Source organism: Apodemus sylvaticus, chromosome 3 (assembly GCF_947179515.1).
Source record: "Apodemus sylvaticus chromosome 3, mApoSyl1.1, whole genome shotgun sequence".
NCBI lineage: Eukaryota > Metazoa > Chordata > Mammalia > Rodentia > Muridae > Apodemus > Apodemus sylvaticus.
This window is the reverse complement of record NC_067474.1, coordinates 42,931,229-42,951,411: the sequence shown is the minus strand read 5'-3', so window position 1 is coordinate 42,951,411 and position 20,183 is coordinate 42,931,229.

Genomic DNA, 20,183 nt, shown 5'->3' with positions numbered 1-20,183 from the left:
TCCATAGACTTAACGGCAGTTTACAAAGGTGAAATGAAAAATCCTGTGTTAGGATGAAGTGTTCAATTTTAATTGGGCATGCTCATTAGGCCAAAGGGGTCTTTTGATTGTTGGACTTCAGTATCTAGATAGCTGACCCTGGATAGTCAGTCCCAAGAGGAGGAAGTGACCAAGAAAGGGAATAGACAGACCATGGTGGCTAGCTTTAGGAATGTAATCTAACAGTTTTTAGTATGGTTGAGAGAATCAGGAAGAAGGGCAAGGCCTGCTAAAGCCATGCACACCATGCTCTGGGCACAGTCCCTTCATAGACCATAAGAAAGATGACTCTGATATAGTCATTCCTGGATGAAGCCTGAGGCTCTGCCTTTGTGAGCCACTCTTACATGATTGTGAGTAACTTGCTTTCCTGGAGGAGAAGACCTAATATTCCTCAACTCAGATAGAATTCTTAAAATATTTGAGTGGACCACCCTATACTCTCACAGCCTCTATGTAAACAAATAATTACTTCTCTACCTGACTCAGTCTCTCCACATGACACCTTTTCTCACTTTTTGCAGGGCAAATTATAGGTCACTAAATCTGGCTTGTGATATACTCTATTGAAGATGGTGCCGGGACTTTAAAATGTGTCACTAATAAAAACTGCATACTGGAACACTTCAAAGGAATAAACTGCTTACTGGAGGCAACTGAAAAGGCTATTCTGCATTGTTAATGGTCTATTGAGGAGATGCTCTATTCAATGCCTGTAAGAATGGCAAGAGAGGCCTTTACTATGATTGGGCATATTCATGACATTTATTCAAGGAAAGGATAAGCTGAAAGAAGAAATCCAAAGAAAGAATGGGTTATGCATATTGGCAGCTCTCAGGTAGTGCTGTATGCATAATAAAGGACTTTAACCTCAACTGCTGTGTGCACACCCAAGGGGCCTGGAAGAAGCCAGGAGGCCAACTGATGCTGCAGTCCTGCAATGGAAATTTCAAGTTCTTGACACTAAGTCAAATACATCTCAGAATTTTTTCTTTCTGATAAAGCACAGCATTTAAATAGCAAGTCATCAATAATTCTCTATTTGTTGTACTTCAAACTTTGCGTTTCTGTGACATTGAGGTGTATTCTCTATTGAAAATTTTGACTTTCAATATTAGCACATTTCTAAGATTTTTTGTAGCTATGATATTGCTGTTTCTTTTCCCTTCTGGTATGGGGACTTCCTTGGAGCCCTGATTTTGTATTCTGGAGTTGAAGCTTTCTTAATTAATGACAACTCATTTTTTTTCAAACTCCAACAGTTCACTACTCCAGATAAGTGTGTCTCAGAATGAGAACTGAGGCAAAAGTTGGTGCTGGCTCATATGCAATACTGCTAAAGCTCATTTCAAATGTTTAAAGTGTTCTTGTGCTTAGAATGTGTGGAGTTGCTTAATAGTTCTAGGAAGAAAAATGAAATAAAAGTTGTTTTCTGAAGTTGGATTCAATGGTGCTATGTGGAGAACAGGATATGGGAAGGGAGATCAGGAAAGTATGGATGATGTCAAGAAGATGATTGGATGATGCGTCAAAAGCATCAGAGCATCCCAACAATGCAGAGGTGCTGGCTGGTGGATGCTGGCAGTTCAAAGCAGAGCTCCCTTTACAGGAATGTGTTTGCTGTCTCTCCCTTGTGTCTGAACCTACTCTTCTGTCTGATGTTTCTAAATATCAGAATCATTCTCTCAACAAATATCTAATTTCCAGAGTGATAATACCTTTGTGAATTGCCTTTTCGGAAGAACACTGGACAACTTTATTAAGTGATTGTATTCAGAATTGTAGAGATTCTGGTATGGGCGAGCATTAGTATAAAATATGTCTACATTCTTATTATCTGCTCGCAGAGTTAAAGTTAGTGGTGTTTGCAAAGAAGAGTGAAAAAGCATGACAGAAGTTCAATTTCATTAATGCTGAGCTTTCCATGTTTTAACAGATTTAGCGCTTTAAAATATTTGGGAATAGAAACACACTCAAAACAGATAAATTAAGCATTTTACTTTTTTCCCTTAAATACTTTTGTTAAGTGGACAATGTATCTTTCAGTTAATACCCTTTGGGAATAATAAGGGTATTTTAAATACAAAATATACAGATAAAATAAAAAATTCCGAAAGATTTAAAAATTGTTGACAACTTAGTGAGACAGCTATCTTTATAAAAATTGAAAATAGTATTTCACTTTGTGATTTCAATAAACACGGGGAAAGATTTAGACCTTAAGAATTCCAAAGTATTGAAACATAACCATGCTATTGGTTTTCTAAGTGCTACAAATAATATTTCAGTGACAAGTAATTTAAGGATAATTTTCAGGTATTTAATATAAACAATAGTCTTGTGAAAAAAGTTGCCCAAAACAATACATACTTCAACCAGGAAACAGCTGAGCAGATAAAAGCACTTGCTATATAACCCTGAGGGCCTGAGTTCACTTCCTCAGTATGCATGTAAAAGCTAGACACAGTAGTGTGTTTCTGCTAATTAACCCTTTTATGACAAGATGGGAAGTATAGGCAGGAGAATCCACCAGAATCTTCTATACGCAGCTTGCCTAGTATATACAAAACTTAAACAACAAGAGAGACCCTACCTCAAATAAGGTGGAAAGAGAAGACCAGCAAAGGTTGTCCTAGGACATTATGTGTACTATGGTATGTGTGTACTGTTACACATAAATATGTACATACATATAAATGTACACATAAGGGAATCTGCACTTATGTTGAAAAAGTCTTCAGACTGATAAAATTAATGATCCTTCCATGATTATGAGGTAGAATGCAGCAAACTTGAGCTTGTCTTTAGTTGACTTAGTAGTAGTCATATATCACCCACCTCTGTATCTTGACTTACACCCTTTCAAATATCAGATACAATTTTGTGAAGTTACTTTAGCAAAACACTACCCTCTACAAAACCCAAAGTTGAGACTATTCTTTATTTTTTCTTATTTGAGAGTTTCATACATATATAGAAGATTCTATGGTCAATATCCAATCTTCATTTTTCCTCCTATAACTTTTGATAGGCCCCCATAATGACAGTAAGTCATCTTCCCAGCTGCATACTTCCGTGTGTATTTTATATGTTTGTATGTATTGGCGTAGAAACTCTCTGCATCCATATAGCATGGCACATATTCTTCGTGAAGAACCATCTACCAGAGCATAGGAAACCTACCAGGGCTCATAAACCCAAGAAAACCTGGCTATTCCTCCTGAGAACACCATCAACTTTCCTATACATTAACTGTATTGACTTTGTACAGATATTATGCAGGTAATCAATAGTGTGGCACATCATGAAGACAGCAATTCATATCACTCCTCCACATCCTCCAAATCATCCCTTCTTTCTGGAACCACTTCCTCTATGCTTCACAAGCCTTATGTGGAGGTGTTTGATATGTGTGTCCCATTTAAAGTAGACTACTCACAGTCACTTATCCTTAGCACTTTGATTCATCATTCATCTCAGTATTGACTGATGTACATTGAAAAAGAATCTTCTCTGACCAAGGTGGAGAGCTGTATCTATGGGTATAAACTTAACTACTAAGACGCCAATTTGACATCACTGGTAGAATAACAATAGCAGATTTTATTCAAAAACATATGGCATTCCCAGTGTTAGAATGTCAAGCATGAAATTCCCTCCTGTCCAGCAGGTCTCAAATCCAGTCTTGCCTCTATTACACCAGTGGGCACACCCAGCTTACAATGTCAGTATTTTATTGTCTAGGGTCCATAGTCCTCTATAAGACCATTGATGTATTTTTTTTTTATCCAGCAGCTGTTGCACAGGATTTTTGGCATATACAAGCAAGCCAGAAGGGAAGAACTTTCCTAGTCAGTTTGAAATTGATTTCTCCTTTTTTTTTTGCAACCTACGTGAAATTGAGTGGTGTCTTCATCAAGAGGATCTTAACATGTAATCATGATACCCAAACATAGGAAATGAAAATATCCTGTGCTGTTTGGAGTATGTGGGTAGGTGTAAGGTACACTGTGGTAATCTCTGCCTTACACTGATTTTCATATAATAACCCATGTCTTCTTAAGTAACATTTTTCACCCAATAGCAAGGCTAATATCAGAGATATTAGTCTTCACTTTTACAATATATACAGTACTATACCTTTCTGTTACAAGCTTACCCACTATATAGTTGCTAAATGCCGTGATTCATGATTGTCTATAATTATCTATAAAAGTTTGTTATCCATTTCCAAGGTGGAATATGCCATTTCAGACAAATGGAGACCATGTTTCATAACTGTGACCTCTCATGTTTGGCTAAAATCAAACAGTATCTTACTGTCTTTGAAATGAGGGCTATGTGTCACTTTAACAGTCTCTATAAAGGAGGTGTCAATGTATACTGTGTTTGAATTTTATGAAATAAAGAGAATGACTAACAAAATTTATGGAAATCATGGGATTGACCTTTGAGTTAGACAGAGCCTCACAGTAATTCTGCCATCACCAAGTTTCTTTCTGTCTGTCTAAACTGTTATCACATCCTTGCAGTCTTCTCAGCTGTCTCTATGCTGCTACCCTTTGATATGGTTCTTCACATGTTTTTGCTACTGTTATGAATTGCAATGAATGTAATGTATGTAATGTAGTGAATGTAAATCTCTGATATGCAGGATATCAGATATGTGACCCCAGGGGTTTGCAACTCACAGGTTAAGAACCACTATTTTAAGAAGTCTCACTAAGACTGAGACTTGGGAAAAACACTTAGGAAAAACAATGTATGAACAATTTCTGATAGAATTTTAATGGAAGGAAACTGCCAGCAATTAAACAATTAGCATATTATGCTATGTACATGAAACTACAACTATGCTATAGTTTGACTACTAAATATGTTTCTAAATGTTGATCCAAGAAGGCCTTTTCAAAGATTGACACTTTCTTATTAATATCCATCTGATAGCATGTACACATATACACACTATTTTTGTGTTGCTTGTCATTTCACCTTGACTTTTTGCTGTGTAATTCCTTTATTTGAAATAAATAAACAATTTAAATAGAATCCTTGTCAAAATTATTTTTAATTTGACTAGGTACTCCAGGTTCACTATCTTGAAGGACTTCTAACATTAAGTGATCTGCTTAAATTGTGTGGCTATCTGGAGGTACTTCCTTTAACAAGAGGACTATTTGGTAGGAGACAACAGCTTTTGTTCCACACATTTGACATTCCTGGTATTAGGAGAAAGAATATAACAAAACTTACTCTGTTAATTTCAATGGTGGAATGACAATGTTACCACTTCCTCATAAAAAAATGCATAGAATTTCCATCACTTGTCTTTACCCATAGCTTGAGTTCTTAGGACTTTCTTCAGAGAGAGCTCAAAGGAAGAGATTGGGGTATTATGCTTATTTCTAGCAAGGGGAGGGGACTTCCTGTGATAATGAATGGAGTTAGCAAATCAATATCAAAAGCAGATGGAACACAAAAGGCATTTGTAGATAGAATACAAATTTGTAGCTCAGTAACAGGATTGCCTTTCTATGGACCTGCTGATTTTAGTCCTCATTAGATCAAGTAGAAAAGCAGCTGTGGGGAAGGGGAGAGGTGCGTGTGGGTATGTGTGTGCCTATGTCTGTGCGTGTGTGTGTGTGTGTGTGTGTGTGTGTGTGTGCATGTATGTGGTGTATTCCTCCTCAAAACCCAGCTTCCATGAACATGTTGTCATGGAAAAGGTCTCTATAGAGCTGAAAATTAGAGATCAGCCATTTGTCCCTAGTGGACATGTACTCCTGTTCATCAGAAAGAGTGTTGTCTTAGTGTTTTACTGCTGAGAGCAGACACCATGACCAAGGCAACTCTTATAAGTAAAACATTTAATTGGGGCTGGCTCACAGATTCAGATGTTCAGTCCATTATCATCAAGCCAGGAACATGGCACTATCCTGGCAAGTATGGTCCAAAAGGAGCTGAGAATTCTACAACTTCATCTGAATGTTGCTAGCAGAATGCTGATTTCCTGGCAGCTAGGATGAAGGTCTTATAGTCCACACCCACAGTGACACACCTACTCCAACAGGGCTATACCTCTAATCATGCCAGTCACTGGGTAGTGCGTATACAAACCATTACAGATTTGCTCTCTATAAAGACACTATCAGTAAAAGGAGGCCTAATATGTGGTCCTGATTGTCCTGAGGTTTTGGCTGCATTACCTGCCTCTGCCTCCTCAGCATCACCTTGAAAAAGCCAGGCAAAACATTCATAGTCTCATAACCACCCATGAGCACTCATTGCATTGGTGACCATAGGATTTTTAAGGAATTGATTGGGTTGACAGTGTATTAATAGCTGGTTGTCCTGACCATGAAGACCTCCTGGCTTCTCCTGATCTACAAACACTTCTATGCTGACAGCAGCCTTTTCTGGTCTCTGGGGCTGCCAGTACCAAGCACCCTTGACCTGTGTTCCTCATCCTGGAGTGATGAACTCCAACAAGCTTATCCTGTTTTAACAACTTTTGCCAACCATTCATTTTGCTCTTTGCCTTCTTTGTTAATCCCTATGTTATAGACAGACAGACATCCAGATAGATGATAGAAAGGTAGATGATAGATAGATAGATAGATAGATAGAAAGATAGATAGATGATAGATAGATAGATAGATAGATAGATAGATAGATAGATAGATAGATAGATTTCCAAACCCTGTGCTAAATCTCTGCTCTTGGATTCTCTCTCCAAAGCACTGTTCGTAACACAGACATCTGCTCTCAGAAAGTTACCTCTTAACTCTGGTTTTACCACAGTGGCCCTCATCCAGCACCATACCCTAATGAATAACATAAACCAAACTAGTTGATAGAATCTTCCTATTCCCCTGTATTAGAGCCTTCCATGGTTGATAATGAGAGTTAGGATTCCTTAATAACATTTCAACTGCCCATATTTCTTTTCCAAGTCAATATTATTCTGTCTTTTTCTCATACTCTTTTATTAAGTATAGAAATATTAAACTTTCTTGTATGAACAAACTAGTAATACTCATACATAATGAAAATATTCCAAGCCAAATTCTATAAATAAATAAACGATGTGTTTGAAAACAAGTTGATGGATCTCAAGTCAATTAATTGTGTGTCTTTTCACTTCCTTTTCATTTGTATATAGAGCATGAGGCATTTCCATACATGTCTTTATGCTTTTTACCTATTACATGAAGCCCAACACAGTCCTGTTATGTATATACCAACAGTTGTAAACATATTACCCCAATCCATAAGTCATTTTCTTTTATCATTTATATTTTGTAAAAGCATAGATAGGTCCATTTGGATAGGTCTATTTTTGGCTTTGTAAAATTCATTCTATTTTGAATAAGTCACCTTGGATGTCTGAGAAATTACAATTTTATTGTCAGTAAATGATAAGTAGATTGGCAAGGGTAATGTCTCTCCAAATGATCAACAACCATTAATTATTATAGTAACTCCAAATATTGCTATTATCAAATATTTGAATGGGAGATTATATATACTTTCACCAAGATTGACTCTTGTACAAACCCAATGCACACACTGTAAATAAGGTTGTAGATGTATACTGTCATGGTTTATCAAGCAGACTGAAACTATAAAATGTTGTTGAGGTCATCTTAGAGTGTGTGCATATGTGTGTGTGTGTGTGTGTGTGTGTGTGTGTATTGAAGTAAAATTGGCAAATAACAATTCAATTATGCCTAAAATGAAATGTCCTGATACTCATCCCAGAGACACAAGTATTCAATTGTTTGAAACAAAATATGTGTCCAATTAATATTTATAGAGTTTCTGCTGAATGAAATGTTCTTTCAATTCTATGGTAAAACAAATCACAAATACACATTGGATAAAGAGACCTTTCAGTCTTTAAAGCATTGCTTGGTCAACATGCATTTGAAAAAGGGGAAATGTTTATGAGTGAAGCCTAACTTGGTTCTAGTCCTGATGTACCAGTGTTACATCTCAGACATACCAAAGCTAATTCTAGGCTAAGTACTTGAAAAATAATTAGCAACATTTCTAGAAGAGTTGATCCCAGGTATGCTGTTGTGCTATGGAGCTAACCACTGAACCATCCCATGTAGCACATGAGACAACATCAGCCAGGAGATTGGCCTTGTGCCAACTCTACAGAAGCTGGTGCTGTCTGCTTCCCTGCCTTTTTGAATCATGGTGAGTGTCTTTGCCTATTAAAAAACCCGTTTTTAGTTGTTGCATGTCAGCAGTTCCCACTGTTGTTGCTTCCCAGAAGGCCAAAGCAATGGAGCACCACTCACCCCAGAAGGTTTTTTGATGTGTCAGCCCACCTTATTTATGCAGAGGTACATTCATGAAGATGAAATACAGCCAAATTCATGTCATTCCCAGGCTGCCTTTTCCACAACTGTCATATCCTTGGCTTAAAGTAGGCAATCTTTTCTTTCCTGGGAGCAAAGCAAGTTTTCAGTCAGAGGGGCTTCTGTAAAGGGATGTACATTTTTACACTAAACAGACTTTGTGTCTTAAGAATATCAAGATCAATAAGAATCACAAGAATGAAAAATAAGGAAATGTTGTGAAATGCAGAATCTGTGTGTGTGTCTTCCTAAACTCAATAGATCTGAAACTTATCCAAGCAGTTGCTATCTTTAACTTGGTGGTCAATTAAGAATGCAGTGCTTAGTTTTGCTTGTAAACACATTATGAATTCCTCTCTGCAAAATATTGTGCCACTACAATTAATGTGGCTTTTATAGCATGGACTTAAAGAACTGCTTGTGTGTGCTAGAAGAACTTCACTATGGTATAGAAAACACAAGCAGAGCATGAAAACTCAAAAGCCTAGAATACAAGCAGTAGAGATCTTAAGGCCTTTGCTGATTAGGAATGCCTGCTGTGAATTCTAAGAATCTCAGAAAAAAAAATGCACGGTAAGGCTTCAAAAAATACACACAATCACAAAGCACATCATAACAGCAACAAAATGCAAAATGTACAATTTAGAAATGATTTGGACCAAACAACAAAAACTAGTTTAGAACTATTACTTTGTGAATCAAAGTCTGTTTACTGTTGTACTACAATAATACATTTTTCTTTTGAATAATAAAACGTAATTAAGATGATAAAATTGGTTATTTATTTTGTATGTGTTCACATACATGCTGACGTCCATTCAGAGGTCAAAGGGCAAGCATAATTGTCCTTCATGTGTCCTTTCTTTCTCTCTGTCTCTCTCTTGTGTCTCTCTCTGTCTCTCTCCCTCTCTTGTGTCTCTCTGTCTCTCTCTTGTGTCTGTCTCTGTCTCTCTCTGCCTCTGTCTCTCTGTCTCTCTCTGTCTCTCTCTGTCTTTCTCTCTGTCTCTCTCTTGTGTCTCTCTCTGTCTTTGTCTCTCTCTCTCTCTCTCTCTCTCTCTCTCTCTCTCTCTCTCTTGTTCTCTGATACATGGTCTCTAACATCTTGTCAAGAACTTGCCAAGTATGTCAAACAGATTTTCATGCAAGGCCCAGATTTCTGCGTGTTTCCATCTCCCTAGAGCTGGGAGGACAAGTGTATGTCATAGTTTCCCAGATTTTGACATAAGTTTCTAGAGATTAAACTCATGTCCTCATGCTTTCAAAGCAAGCAAATTGCCAGGTCCTAATTCTAAAGGTATTTGTTAATGATGCTGTTCTATGTTTTTAATGGAATTTTGAATAGAAGATAGAGCATGGAAGTTTTTATACTCTCAAAAAGGAAATTCTGCCATTTTGAAAATGAGATAAGTCATTTAAGTTAGAATTATGATAATTCAGGTATTTTCTTCTTTGTTAAAAAATAAATATTTTAATATTTTAATTTTAATATTTTAATGGTTCCAGTGAGATTTTTCTTTTAAATATTTTGCCTTTAATTTTATATCAGATATGCTTTATTTAGAAAAAACTAAGAATATGAAGATGCTATAGGATGTAAAATTCAAACAGAAAATCATTAATCATAAAATCTGCAAATCTTTATATTTTAATCAGAAAATACCAAAGAGATACCTGGTACTTCAGTTATTTATGTTTTATGAGTGAGTTATGATAAACTATTGTTTTGTGTCACTCATAAACAACAGGATTGGACCTGTGTTGAAATTTGTTTAATTTGTGGAAAAGCAAAAATCATGCTGTATTAGACAGGTTGTTAACAGAATGTAACAAAGGGAGAAAAATGTCATCTCTAGCAAACCTAAGTCTTGCTTTATAATGTGATCCCTACCATGGCAGGCAGATTGGCTTAAATGTCATGATGAATAATTAGGGAACCGAAGCCTGATCTGTGATCACTGTGAACATGTTCTATTAAGATACTGTACATTTCTGGCTAGAGCTTTGAATTTTTAAATCACCTATTAAGAGAAAAGTACTAATGAAATGAGATAATGTTGTATCATCAAAAATAGAATTTTCCATAGACAAAAGCTGCATTTTATAATGAAAATTCAAATTTGTATCTACTTTGAAGTGTAATTTGAAGGGCCAGTTAGATGATTTGAACATCACCAAATTCAAGTTGCATTCTTGACCCCTTTTTACATCAAACATATGTGCAAAGAAGTCTTAAAGTGTTTTAATTTGGTGAAGTCATGCACTTACTATCAAGCTATGCAGCACCATTTCTTGAAGTTAGGCTTTCAAGTGAATATTACACAGAGACACACAGAGACATGCATATGCACACACAGACATGCTCAGACACACACACACACACACACACACACACACAGGTACAAATTGGGGGGAAGTAGAGGGATAGAGATAGGGAGAGGGCAGAAGTAAAATGTACCCTCACTTCCTTTTTGTTTACAAAACCAAAAATGTGAGGCAAATAATTTAAAGCTCACTTGAAATGCAATGTACCAGTAAATGATAAATACTATCTATCTAAATATCACTACTTACATGGTTTACCTGAAACTACTTATATTTTAATGTTTAAGTTTAAAACCATCTTTGTTACATATTGATGGTGGTGAACAGAAATGTGGCAATCAACCAAGTGGCAAGTTAAAATGAAGTAATATTTTAAAATTTAGTGAATTTTTAGAAAATAATATACAACACAAGCAATCATTGTACCCGTGAGACATGTTATACACCTCCAGCATGCTATTTTACATGATCAATCTACTTCAGCATATGTCTCTGTAAATAGACAAATACGATTGTGTAGTACGAGGCATAGAACCCTGCACCTTCAGCATCAGCTGAATGTTTCCAGCAGGGTTTAGCCTTATTTTATCTGATCATCTTTTAAAAGGTATCAGAGCTTGAGATCTTCTAGTTCAAACTCATCATGCAATTCAAAAGTGTCAAACAAAATATATTTAAATATATTACAGAGGAATATTCTCAGGATCTGGAGCTTCACAACGGGGTACATTCTAAACAAGTCTTCTGATGGGAACGGATTCAACATCCTGGGCTATGCATCTGAATCATCGCGTTTCTGAAAAATCCACAAGAGGGGCTCCTCGCTATCAGAGATGAGTACTTTTTTTTGCGCAAAATCTAGTTATCAACGTGTTTTGAAACCATTTTATATTTCTAAAATACATACCATGTGTGACAGGGTGGAGGCTCACTGATCCACACAGATTTTATGACTGGCTGCCACAAAGAGCGACACCAAAAGGCTAACAAAAAATGTAACAAATAGCTGTCTCCTGGGAGGCTCTGCCAGTGCCTGACAAATATGGAGGCAGCTGATCCCACCTAACCATTGGACTGAGCACAGGGTTCCTAATGGCGGAGCTAGAGAAAGGACCCAAGGATCTGAAGGGGTTTGTAGCCCTATAAGAGGAACAACAATATGAACCAACCAGAGCCCCCCCAGAGCTCCCAGGGACTAAACCACACAGAAAGAGCACACATGGAGGAACCCAGACCACAAATGTAACAGAGGATGGCCTTGTCAGACATCAGTGAGAGGAGAGGCCCTTGGTCCTGTGAAGGGTCGATGCCCCAGGGTAGGGGAATGCCAGGACAGGGAAGCAGAAGTGGGTGGGTTGGTGAGCAGGGGGAGAGGGGTTGGGATAGGACATTTTCAGAAGGGAAACCAGGAAAGAGTATAACATTTGAAATTTAAATAAAGAAAACATCTAATAAAAAAAAGAATTTAACAAATAGGTATTGCATTCAATAGACTGTTTCAACCCTAGAACACTTTTGAATGTTGCAAGCTGATTTGCACATATAAATTATAAAAAGATTTTTAATTTTTATCAAATTAATCATTATGCACACATGTATTTAAATTTCACATATAGGCTCTTTTACATTTCTGTAACATTAAGGTTATTAGAAAGTATTTTACAAATATTAATTGTGCTTCCCAATATCTTTATGAGCTACATATACATATACTTTATAAGCTATGTATTCTGTTTTACCAAGGGAAAAACCCAGGTATACTAGCATAACCTTTTGCCCAGAGTCACACAACAAACAAATTGAAAATAAGAAAAACATTCTAATTTTTATGTTTTCTTTTTATTAAAGTTTTCCATAAGGGTAGAGAAAGATACAATTTTTCAATAAAAATGAGAATTTAGTGTTGTCTTTTAAAATGAGGTTTCTGAACCGGTGAGATGGCTCAGCAGTTAAGAGCACTGACTGTTCTTCTAAAGGTCCTGAGTTCAAATCCCAGCACTGATCTGATGCCCTCTTCTGGTGTGTCTGAACACAGCTACAGTGTACTTAGATATAACAATAAATAAATCTTTAAAATAAATAAATAAATACATAAATAAAAATGGGGGTTATATTGTCATTTAAAGAATGTATTGTGTAGCTTCTGTGTCTGGTTACCATGGCAGCTGGAGGGACCTTGGCAAAATATAGGACCAGAAGCTTCTGTTATGAATGCAGAACAAGAAATTTCATTCTAGAGGACTCAGGGGCTGCCAGAGATCAGAACACGCAGTGTAAGCAGCCATATACACACAACCAGTGCTGACAGCCAAGTATGCAGCATGAGAAGAAGTGAATCAAACTGAGGCAAGAAAAGAAAGAAACAGGCTTGCATATAATTTTGGTGAATGTTTAAAATCGACCAAGTATAACTCCACAAGTATAACTGAAGTGGACACACTTCAGTTTCCCTATATCCCTAAAGAAATCAGAACATAACAATTGCTAAGAGAAAATGTTTTTACTTATAGTTTTGTCAAACCTTAGAGAAAAAGTATAATTCCTGTGCCTATAAACATTGTTTTAATTTCATTTCCTGTTGCTAAGATAAAATGCCCTGTCAAAAGCAACTTAAGTGAAGAAGGGATATTTACACTAAGGGTAAAATAGAAAACAATGATAATCTTCAAGTGGAAGGGTTTTCAAGGCAACGTGCTACAAAGGAATGTTAATTGAAAACATGATTTGTAAAAAAGAGTCAAATGGGAAAAACAGAAACACAGGCATGAAGGCAAATCATGATGTTAAGTTATGTGGTGAAAGGTTGGTCAGTATACGAATCAAAAGTAACATGTAAAGGAACAAAAACATCAAGGTGAAACATGGAAACACTTTAGGTAAATAACTGGAAAAATACAATATTGAAAATATTATGAAGTTAACAGAGATGCCACCATAGAAACACATTGCATATCTTTCCAGGGACTGAACATGTGAGATATATATCTCACATATATAAATATATGTTTACATGTAACTATGTCATTTTGCTGAATTGCAAACATGAATAAACATATAACATGCTGGAAAATATTTGCCATTAAGATCATCAGGTTAAATCAAACAAGCCTTTTAAAGACAAATATCGCACATTTCATTTCAAATGTCTAATTTAGATGGGAGAAATGATGATAAAGTTAAAGGGAGACTGTAAAGGGTGTGTAAGCTGATGAAGGAGAAGTATGAAAGTGGGTAACAGAGAGGAGACATGTCAGGGTTAACTTTGTCATATTGCTACATCTTAGAAGTACTTTGTAAGAGAATCTTAATCAGGGTTGCCTGTGCTGGGTCAACCTACGACCACGTCTTTGTAGGTCCTGTGGATTAAATAATAGGAGAAGACCAGACTCCATGAATAGACCCTCCACAGGGATTCTTGAAATGTATGGAAACAGATAACTCAAGCTGACCACAAGCAAAGTAGTGAATGAACATTTACATGAACATTTCTCTCTGACCTTTACTGTGGGTTTGACTGGATGCTTCAGGCTCCTGTCACTGTGACTCCATTGAAATGATAAACTATGACTATAACCTAAAATTGTAAGCTAAAACACACACTTTTTCTCCTAAGTTGCTGTTTGCCACAGTAGTTTAGAAACTGAAATGAAACTGGATGTAGTTTGAAACTAAGGAACTAGATCCATTGCTGTCATAATCCTGAGATTGAAATTTTTATGCCTTTAGACTGCTCTGTGAATGAGTTTAGAACTCTTGATATTATTATGATAGGTTTCTTTTTAAGATTCTGTGTGTGCTGATCTTGCTAGGAGAAACTATGATTATTTAAGAGATCAGCACCACTGTAGTAAAACCTTCTATTCACTGGGACAATAAGAACATGCTTCCTTGAGATCAGAACACAGAAACTGACACAGCGGTGGTCCACGGGACCTAGGCTACATCTTCAGCTGGAAGCAGGAACTTGACAGAGGAATCATCATCCACATCATACAGATCTGAAGGTATGAAAGATACAGCAAGATCGAGGATCATGAAGAGTGACAGAGACATGGCATAGCATAGCAGAGTTTGTGGTCTGTGTGACATGTTCACATGCATATGTGTAGGAATGGTTGCAATGAAGTCCCTTTTCGTGTTAATACCCATTTTTATTACATATTTTCTTTATTTACATTTCAAATGTAAATTTCCTCCCTGAAAACTCCCTACTCACTCACCTTGTTTTCTATTCCACCCATTCCTGCTTCCCTAAAGTGATATTCCCCCTACCCTGGGGCAATGAGCTTCTACAGGTCCAAGGGTCTCTCCTCTCATTGATGTCAGATCAGGTCATCCTCTGCTACCCATGTGGCTGGAGCCATGCGTCCCTCCATGTGTACTCTTTGGTTGATGGTTTAGTCCTTGGGAGCTCTGGAGGTACTGGTTTGTTCATATTGTTGTTCCTCCTATGGGGCCCATTTTTAAAAGATTATCACTAGCGCAAATAAAAGTCACTTTATGTAAAGTGTATGCATCATTTCTAGGTTTTCCTTGTATTACTCTACATCATACCTTGGTAATGTTTTCTCTGTAGGAAAGAGTAGTAAATGCATTAGGATGTGGATGCTATAGAGTCACTGTGAGAGTTGCTCGTCTGTGCTCTTGGAGTGAGAAGACAGAAAAGGGAAAGTATAGAACAAAGAAGAACTGTGGATACAGTCTACAAAACTTTCCTTCAGGAGTGAATAAAACACAGTTGTCTCGGGAGCCACAGGTACTGCTCTATACTTACATTTAGGATATTTCAAAATGCAAGGTTTTACTTTCTACAAATAATCAGTTCAGGAGCCTAAATATGGTAAGAACTTTTTGACTTCCTTAATATGACTAGATTAGGAGTCATTTTTCTCATGCTTTCAACATGATATTTCTTATTTCTCTGCCATAATACTTATAGTAAAATAAATTCCCCCATTGCGATCGGAGAAGTAGTAGAGTATGGTGATTGAGTCCTTTTCAAGCCTGGCACTGTAGTCCTCTAACACATCATAAGATGGTGTTAACAGTGACTTAGCTTTGTTTGCTGATGTCTCCTGTTAAGCCTAATGTCTACTTGGAGGATGAGGCTCTTCTAGATGCTGTTTTAATGTAATGCTATAGAGAAAACATTAAGGGCTGCTGTGATTTTGATTTCTAGATAAGCAGGTGTAACTTCTCAGTGTCTAGAAGACTTTCTAATACATTTTACTACTACCTATTAGATATATTACCATCCAGATATGCTTTTTCTGTTATAAATCCCTAATGATTCCTATTCCACAAATTTTCTTCATACTATAAACTGAATTGGATTAATGAAGTATAGCCACTCAGCTCACCTTCATTAAGACATTTATTGAAGGATAAATAATAGCTATTTCCATTCCCTGAAGACCATGTACTCTATGGAGACTTTACTTAATGACATGTTGTATTATATATGGGTTCTCTGATTAAATCCTCAACTTAATGATCAACATTGTTACTTAGCATATAACATCTGATTTTTTAAAAGGTATTTGATTTTTAGAGACTACTTTGAGAGTTGATGCTGTTCCCAACAAAAATACCTCATTATCAGCTACCACATCCTTTGTAAATATTCACGTGGCTATTACTATTTTGTAAGCTCTTTCACTTCCTTTCCCTACTTGATTATTTAAATTTTTGTGGCATATAGCTTAATGATGTACTTTCTCCTCCCTATATTTCTCCCATATCTTACCCAACCAACTTCATATTCTTCCATATATATATGAATATATATATATTATATTATATATATATATAATAGGTAGATAGATGATAGATAGGTAGATAGATGATAGATAGATAGATGATAGAAGATAGATAGATGATAGATAGATAGATAGATAGAGATACAGAGAACAAAAGTGAAAATCAAAACAAACATAAAAAATCAAGAGAAAAGTACTAAAACAAAAAAGACACAGAAAGCATGAGATGGAATCTATTTTCATTCTGTGTTGCTCACCTATTCCTGAGCACTGGTCCTGCTATGGAACATGGCCAAAACACTCAGTGTGGCCCCATTGAACAAAACTGATTGTTCCTTTCAATGCAGGCATCAATTACAAATAGCTTTTTAGTTAGGGTGAAAAAATATGTCTGCTTTCCCTCTTCTATGCTAGGATTTTGTCTCTTATAAACCTTTGCAGGGCTTGTGTGAGCTTTCAAAGTCTCTGAGAGTTTATGCGTGTATCAATGTTGTTGTGTCTGAAAAACTGTTACCATGGAGTAATTCATCACAATCAACTGTATAATTAGGAGTCATTTAATTAATGTTTCTATAGTATTGTAGGTTTTTGAATAGGTTCATGATCTATCTAGTTCCAGGTTATTGGTCACTTTAGGAATGTTAATATGGGTTCCATCTCAGGGACTGAACTGTACATCCAACGTTTTAAGAGTGGTTGGTTACACCCATAGCAGTTATACCGCTATTGCATAATTGTATCTACCAAGCAGCTTGCTGTTGCTGAGTATTTAGCTGGGTAATATTAATTACATTTTTCCTACTATATGATGCAAAATACTTGCAAACACAAACACACACACATACATATACATACAAACACACACAAAAATGCTAGTCAATAGCTAGTCAATAGCTGTCACACTTGAAGCTGGGCACCAGGCCAATTTGTCCAAGTTTGATAACATACATAAGAGATTTCTTCAGCAATAGATTCTTACTATCAGTTCTTTGGAGTAACCATTGTCCATGTCAATAGCCTGATGCTTGTGGAGATATGTGGATCTACTTTGTCAAATAAATAAAAAAAATAAATGTAGGCCATTTCTGGTACTTGGAATTTTATTTAGTTTTAGTAGATGCCCTAGTTGACGTATTGTCTCCCTATTAAATGATGATTTTATTTAAAATTCTTCATAGATGCATAAATTTTAGGAAGCTTCTATATTAATAGGCATTCATATGGCTTTTCAAAGGGCCCTTAGAGTTAGGTGTGTCACTTCGCATTACAATGCACTTGACTTCCTTCATCATAGAATCCTCTTATTCTAGTTCTCTATCTCTTCATAACACTATGTATATGTCTTCACTGTGGACAATTATAAACTACCTAACTTCTGTAATTATTCCAGTTGAAGTACCTACACAAACACACACACACACACACACACACACACACAGAGACACACACTTCAAATGGACAATTCCCATTAATTCATGAGCACAAGAAGTCTTTCCAATTTCTGATGACTTCTTCACTTTCCTTAATGTCTTAAAGTTCATTTATATAAGTCTTATACTTCTTTTGATAGAGTTAAAATTATCCCAAGATATTTTATATTAATTAATAATTAATTAAGATTTTACTTATTTTCTTTTTATCCTGAGTACTGCCCTCTTCCTGGTCACCCCGTCTCACAATCCTGTCATCATCGTCTCCCCTTCTCCTGTGAGTAGGTGGAGCCAGTTCCTGGGTATACCCTCACCCTGGCATACGAAGTCTGCTATACTCTTCTCTCATGGAGAGCAGACAAGCCAGCCCAGCTAGAAGAACATATCCCACATACTGGCAACAGTTTTTGAGATAACTCCTCCTCCAGTTGTTTGGGACCCTCATGAAGATGAGGCTGCACATATGCACAGGTAGATCTAGTTTCAGCCTGTGTATATTCTTTGGTTGGTGGTTAAGTCTCTGAGAGCTTGAGGGTCCAGTTTAGTTGACACTGTTGGTCTTCTTGAGGAGCTCCTATCCTCTTAGCACTGTATTTCTTCCTTCTATTCTTCCCTAAGAGTCCCCAAGGTCCATCCAATGTTTGGCTATGGGTGTCTTCTTCTGTCTGCGTCACCTGCTGGGTGGAGCCTCTCAGTGAACAGCTATGCTAGACCCCTGTCTGCAAGCATAACAGGGTATCAATAGTGTCAGGGATTGGTGTTTGCCCATGGGATGGGTTTGAGACTATTGTGAAAGGTATCTTTCCCTAATTTCTTTCTAAATCTGTTTATCATTTGTATGTAAGAAGCCTACTTATTCCTGTATGTTTATTTTTTTTATTCTGCTCCTTTGATGAAAGTGGTTTTCATCTGTAGAATATTACTGGTAGTATCTCTATCATCTCATTTTGAAAAAGAACAAGAGGACCTACTCCTGAAATATTTATTATAGAAATATAAAAAACAAAACTAGAATATATAACTATTATGGGTGATCTTAAGAATAATAAATGCTAATAAACCTTTTATGTATGAAATAATATGTAACTTTTATTTTACTAATAATTATTTTATTCTAAAAGTTTCTATGTTACAAACATCCTAAACCATTGTCTTATTTAAAGTTTATTGCTTGAATCAGATCTTCTAGTCTCATAATCTTCCCAAGATGGTTCAAACCATAGAATCTATATCTTTTGATACAACCCTTCATTTCCTACATCAATCAGATCCAGGTGTAAATGAGAAGGCTTATATGGTGCGCCATAACTTGAATATGTCTCTTTTCAATTCCTCTCAAGATGAAACAATGTTACTTCATCGATAAAGAACCTCAGTTCTTATGAGACAGAATGGTGGTACAGGTATTAGAGAACTGCTTAGGAAAGTAAAGGAAACAAGAGTTCAAAGATTTGTTGCTATTCGGCATTAGTGACTTCCAGGCTGATATGCTGCCATTACTGTTTGGAAAAATAATCATAAGCTCTTGTTGCTATCTTCTGTGATACTCACACCAACATCTGAGACTTACTTCCTTTTTGATGAAGCGTGTTTTCTTCCTGAGTATTGGCATTTATTTTTTAAATGCTTGTAATGGATTGGAAGGCTTTTGGTTTCATTGAACTTCTATAAACTTTAGTTATAATAATATCTAAAGGTGATAATTTTTAAAAATTGAATCCTAAGACAAACACCCTAACACACACACACACACACACACACACACACACACACACCAAGTTTAGCTCAGCTTCACCTCTATTCCCCAAAATGATGCTGTGTCAACAACTAAGAATTTTTTGAATGTCCATGTCTGTTTAGATGGGCTTTTAAGGCAACCCTTAAGAATGGACTTTCAAAACAGTTTTACTGTTACACCTAGCTTTTCATGATGAGGCAATGTTTTCCTGAGATTGCCCTAGATTTGATCTGTGCCTGGAGACTGTTACTTAATTAAGCATCCTTTGCCATCTGCAGAATCTGGGAATGAAAAGCCATGTTATTTTTGAATTCAGCAAGTTGAGTCCTCTTCATACCTAATTGTTCTTTCTTTAGCTTTCCTTCTTTTCTGTAATATTATTATTTTTAAAAACTAGAAGAAAGTAGACACCATTTTATACTTTTTACCTAGAAATCTTAAGTCAATCTCCCAGGCATTTTGGTAGGATTTCTGTATGTCTAACTTTTCCTGGGAGAAGTTTCAGTGAAGTTGCAGGTATTTCTTG